The sequence below is a fragment of the Triturus cristatus genome, chromosome 3_2 (assembly GCF_964204655.1).
Source record: "Triturus cristatus chromosome 3_2, aTriCri1.1, whole genome shotgun sequence".
NCBI classification, from domain to species: Eukaryota; Metazoa; Chordata; class Amphibia; order Caudata; family Salamandridae; genus Triturus; species Triturus cristatus.
The window spans coordinates 167,267,903-167,273,902 of NC_140584.1; the positions used below are offsets into that span (position 1 = coordinate 167,267,903).

General features: G+C 41.9%; 1 pseudogene; it reads right to left on the reverse strand.

Annotated features, from left to right (window-relative positions):
* Positions 1 to 3,789: 3,789 nt before the first annotated feature.
* On the reverse strand, positions 3,790 to 5,640 carry LOC146856966 (syncytin-A-like; annotated as a pseudogene).
* Between the last annotated feature and the right edge of the window lie 360 nt (positions 5,641 to 6,000).

The window sequence follows — 6,000 nt, forward strand, 5'->3', positions numbered from 1 at the left end:
TGTTGCAAATTCCTTTATATGGCAGCTGCTTTTTCACACTATACCAGCAGCTCACATGTACTCTGAAAATAAGCTCATGAAGGTGCTCTATATTTGCAACCCTAACTGTCTGTCTGCAATTCCTTCTTTTTTTCTTCCCTTCCTTCTTTCCATCCTTCCTTTCTTTCTTTTCTTTCTTGCCTTCCTCTTTGCTTCTTTTTTCTTCCTTTCTTTTTCCTTTCTGTCATTGCTTCTTTCTTTTCCTATTTTCTTCTTTATTCTTTCTTTCTGTCCTTCTTTCATTTTTCTTTCCTTTCTTCTTTCCTCCTTTCTTTGCTTCTTCCTTCTCTCCTCTTTCTTTCTTCATACTTTCTTGCTTACTTTCTTTCTTTCTTTCCTTCGTTCTTCTCTTTGTCCTTCATTCTTTCTTTCTTTCTTTCCTCCTTTCTTTCTTTGATTTGTTCCTTCTTCCTTTTTTCATTCCTTTTTCCTCCTTTCATTCCTTCTTTCCTCCTTTCTTGCTTTCTTTCCTCATTTTCTCCTTTGTTTCCCTTGTCTTTCATTCTTTCCTTTCTTCTTTCCATCCCGGTTTCTTGTCTTCTTTCCTTTCTTCTTTCTTTCCTTCTAACTTCGTCTTTCCTTATTTCCATTTTTTCTTTCCTTCTTTTTACTTTTACTTTCTTTCTTCCATTCCTTCTTTCCTTTCCTTCTTTCTTTCCTCCTTTCCTTCATTCTTTAATTTCTTCTTTCCTACTTTCTTTCCTTCCTACTTTCTTCTTTCTTTCCTTCTATTTTTATTTGTTTGTTTGTTTGTTTGTTTCTTTCTTTCTTTCCCAATCCCAGGCCAATTGGCTATTTTAAATCTATGTTAGCCGCTTGATTTTACCAATAGAGGGTTTCAGCCAGAGTTTGTCCATTAATCAGTGGTTCTGTCAGCCACTTTTATCTTCCACCCACTCCAGCATGCCTTAAGGGGCAATGTGTCAGTCCGCTTCAGCCATTGGCAGACTTCACTATGAGTTATGGCTTGCTGCCCTTTCACAAAGAGCACGTCAACACATAAAGTAATCTCCTTCCGTGCCAGGGAATACTATGGCAATGTCTATGTTTTTAGACAAAAACAACATATTTGCCTTTAGCCAATGTTTTTCCTTAGATTGGTGAGGGCAGCTTTCGAAATAAAAATGTTTTGCAAAAACCATCACAAAACAAGAGTTGCTAAAAGGTTGGTGGCCAACGCCAGACCTATTGTCTTTGTCAATGCGTATTCTATCGCTGCTCCCTCCATCTCACCTCTCTCTACCGTACTCCTTTCAACGAGCGTTCCTAGTCTTACTTCACTTTTTGTTCTCTTTTATCACCTTTCTCTTGCTCTTATGTCTCAGCATCTTGTTTTCTGTTTTATCTCACCCTCTCTACCTTGCTTCTCTGGTACACTCTGTCTTCATACATCTCTCTACCTCACCTCTTTGTCTCTGCCTTTCTCACTACCTCACAGCTCTCTCTGTACACCCTCTCCAGACATTTATATCATCCTCACCTCTTTTTCCACCTCATCACTGTTTCGCTTCTCCTTTTTTGTCTATACAATTTATTTCTATTTTTATCGTTCAGCCATTTCTATCTTTCTCCCTTCCCTTTACTTTCTATACCTGACCTGTCTTTCTATACCACTTCACTTTTTACCCGTCTCTGTACACCGCAACACTTTACCATTATAATACATCTTGCTATATCTTCCACTACCTCACATCTCTACTTGTCTACCTCAATCTCTTTTTGCATCTACCTCTTTCTTACTCACCTCTTTTTGTACCTCTCCCTGTACCTCACCCCATGGCATACTGTTGAAGGAAAATCCATTAATAAACTAAGGCAGAACAATTTTACACAATAATATGGTTTTAATTAATCAATCAATCAATTGGGAAAACCAGCCAGTCTCTAATAGAGACCAAAGTCTGAAGTTCAAAGTTCTGGATTACGAGCAGTGGTATAAATACTGTAAAAGCCACAAAAAACCCGGGTTACAAATTCATATATGATGCAAATAGCAAGCTGGGCAGATAAAATACTGTTAACATACGTAAACATTTTAAAGAATTGTGTACGTGTCCATGTTAAGCAGAAGCCCCCTTGTGTGGGTTTTTCTTTTAGATCTCAGAAAAAGGGTGAGATAATCATAGAAAAACATTTTTGTTTTTCCGCATAGCGAGTGATTATCTCTTGTTTTACTTCATTGAGCCTAGCCCAGCCTGTCTGACTTTAACATATTCTCAACAGGCTTACGCTAAGTCAGAATCCACCCTTGTTTCCGCGCTGTACACAATGTTCCAGGACAATGTAAAAACAATTTCTATTGTCAGCCTCTTGTTGTGTTTGTTTAAGAGATAAAAATATGGTGGCCTTTTCTGTGACATCTGTACTGATTGTTGATGTCCTGTCGAGTTTGAATCTGCAAAGAAATATAATCTAGTTATGTTTTTGTGCAGCTAAATCGACCACGCAACATTGGTGTATGTTTCTTAAACTAATGTGCACTATGACCTATGTATTTCTGCGGAACCCACAGTTATCTTTTTCAGCACATCCATTTATTAGGCCTAGGACGGTCCACTACTTACATAGGTTTAAAACTATCCCTCGCATGAAATATTTGTATTGGGGTTTGGGATTTTATATTTGTTTGTATGTGTTTATAAAATGTACTCCTATTATTTCCCTACATCAGTCCTCTCTCTAGTTGATACTTCAACTATTTTCCCCCACCTTCCCATCTACTAGGGGAATCACCTTATGCTCACTACTCTATCCTTTTGTTTTTTTATTTTTTATTAAATCTTTTTTATTAGTTGCAAAATACAAAGGAACAACATGGTCAATCAGTAAGCAAATGAGTCGCTGCAGCACCGGTTACATGTCTGGACAGTGTAAAGCTATAGGTCTTACATAACCCCATGAAGGAAGAGATCTTTCAGTCCATACTCTCCAATACGGAGCGGCGGGCCTGCGGGGGCTCACATATCTCCCCTCTGTATTCGTTCCACTTTGACCACACCTCCCCCCACTTTCGGGGGCACCCCCGCGCCGTGTACACAGTCTTCTCTTGCAGCATACACCAATCCATGTCTCGTTGCCAATCTGCCAGTTTCGGCGGAGCAGGTGCACCCCAAAGGCGGGCTATGTTTCTCTTTGCCACTGTTTGCCCTAGCGTGACCCAGAGTTTCCCTCTCGCAGATAAGTCTGTGGGTTCCCAAATGTTCAGGAGGCATCTTTTTGCCTCCGGGCGTAAGTCCACTTCCCATACCTCCTGCATGCAAGCCACAACCCTCCCCCAGTACCGCTGTACATACGGGCATTCCCACAGAATATGAAAAAAAGAGCCGGCTACCCCGCAGCCCCGCCTGCAGAGCCCCCCCCCCCCCGTCCCATCGCCTGCAGTATCGTGCACGATATGTACACTCTATGTAGCACTTTAAGTTGTACAAGCCGAAGTCTGGCTGATATTGCCACCTCCCTCGGGGAAGCCAGTGCCATAACCCACTCCTCATCATCAATCTCCAGTCCGTCAGCCACCCATTTCTCTTTGAGGGAGCCGAGAGGGTCAGGTGGATTATTTATCAATTTCTTATATGTAAGTGAAATGGCGTGCTCGGGCATGTAGCCGTCGAGTAACCTGTCCTCAAGAGGGGAGGCCTGTGGGGGCTTAGTCCCTGGTGGTATGTTGGCGCGAAGGGAGTGTCTGATCTGCAGATATCTGAAATATTCAGTAGGAGCTAAATCGTAGGTTTCCTGCAGGTAACTACTCTATCATTTTATATCCTTAGTGCTTTCGCTAACCAACAAGGCTCCTCTAATTTTAGATTTCATCCTTTCACAACATGCTATTATTACCTGGAAAATAAGACATGTCAAGAGCAATATCACGATAAAAGGCAACAAGGTCTTAAACAACCCCGACATCCAGGATGGTACCCATTCGAACCACCCACCAGGGGCATCCCCTTTATCGCCCATTTTCTTGTATAGGTCATGCAATGTCTGAATGGTCTCAGTCAAAGTCCCATCGTCTGCATTATTGCCTGGCACATAAGTACAGTAGGCTGACCCAATCTTCTTACACCCCCCCCCTCTTTCCATGGCCATCATTAAGTCTAATACATATCTGTGCTGCATTATCATCAGTCTAAGAGCTCGGAGTTCTTCCTTGACAACATTAAATCCATCTTGAGTTACATTGATTGTCTTCATTCAATCCCAGCACGTCACTTGGTGCTAACGGACAGTTGCTTTTTCCTGAACAAAAGGTAGGTGCTCCCAAAAAAGCTTGGCATTGTTGAATAGTCTATATTCCTGTAGGACTTCTTTAAAAACTTCAGTACCATAGTATTCCGCAGTTATTTTTGTCCGGTGCTGATGAAGCAAGGTTGTCGGACAGCCCATGGGATGGTCATGTAACTGGGAAATGTTCACACCTGGTATTATCAGGGAGGGGGGTAGAGAGTCACCAGGGAGCAGAGTCCGTTCCAGTTCCAGGGTAGTTGTATGTGGAACCGGGCCTCACACATCCAATAGTGATCCATAAGGCTGGAGGTGCTGCCCTGCATATAAGCGTTGTAGGTGGTGATCTTGCAGTTGAGGTTGCTCCCCACCCTTGCTGTTCCATTTCCTCTGAAACAAAGAGAAAACTGTGTTAATTTCATTGCTATTCTAGGGTGTGTGGTAATTCATGTCCATGTATATCTCTGTATGTTTGCACCTCATATTTCTTGACACTGGCCTATTATCTTATCAAATATTACATGATCGTTTGTCTTGGTACCTTCCCATAATGATATTGCTCTACATTTGACCTTCCCTACAGCATATCATTTGTCATGGGCAAATACTGATCCCATAATGCTATGACCTGTCTGCTCGCACAATGAGGGGTTAGAGGGTTAGCTAAATAGTTACTACACTCGGACGATGGGTAAGACCTCCCAAAAATGCCTCAGTGTAATACCCTTTTTCCCACTCTGTGTGAACCCTGTTTTGCCCTGCCTACGTCATTGCTGATATCTCTTCTGTTGTCTCTTGTTTTTCTGTCAGAACTTGTAGGACTTAAGGGGTGGTGTCAAATCTAATTGTGTTAACTCATGCAGTTTCAGGGCTAACAGGAGTTGGTTGTAGCTGTGCTTTTAAACTGCATAAAAAGAGGTGCAGGAGACAGCGTGTAATATTTGGGGATACCTCTTTAGGGAGATACCATTTGTCCACTGCAGCCGCATGGATAATGAGGGAGCATACATAAAAGCCGGTGATGGATGTGGATGTGCCAATCCTATGAATGTGCTACTACCACATATTATCAAATAAAGCAGTATGGAGAGGGTGATGGTCAGTATCATTATCAACAGTTCTGCTCATGCATGCAATAGTTGATGTAGGATCAAAGGAATAAAAATGAACTAGGGGTAAGAATAGTGGTATTACTGCACCGAGAAGGAGAAACAAACAAGAAATATATAACTTGAAAGAAGTTTTCTCTATTGTTTGAACAATAGAGTGAAACTTTACTCTGGTTGCTTCTCCTATTCACCCTTCTCTTTTTCCTGCTTAGTATCTGAAGGGATCGATGGCATGGTTGGGGCTAGGGAGATGTTCATCAGATGGATCCATGGTTTGTGGCATTGGACTTTCACCGCTGGTATCATGCTTTCAGTCACAGGGAAGGGTCCATTGAGCCTGCTATCTTTCCACTAGTGCTCAAACTTTCAGATGTAAACTAATGTTCCCAATGGCAATGGTGTCTGTTGGTCATTTACAGGAGGTGTTTGGGGGTTCTTGTCAGCTGTACGTGTGACCTGGTTAGAGAAGAACTTTGCAAACTTTGTTAACTCAAACATATATACATTCATTTCAGTTTGTACAACTTTATGTGAACTCCCAGTCTCCAACTTATGCCTCATTGATGGTACAAATGTACTCATTGTTCTGCCTGTCACGATTTGATGAGGAGTCACATGGTGATCTGATCCT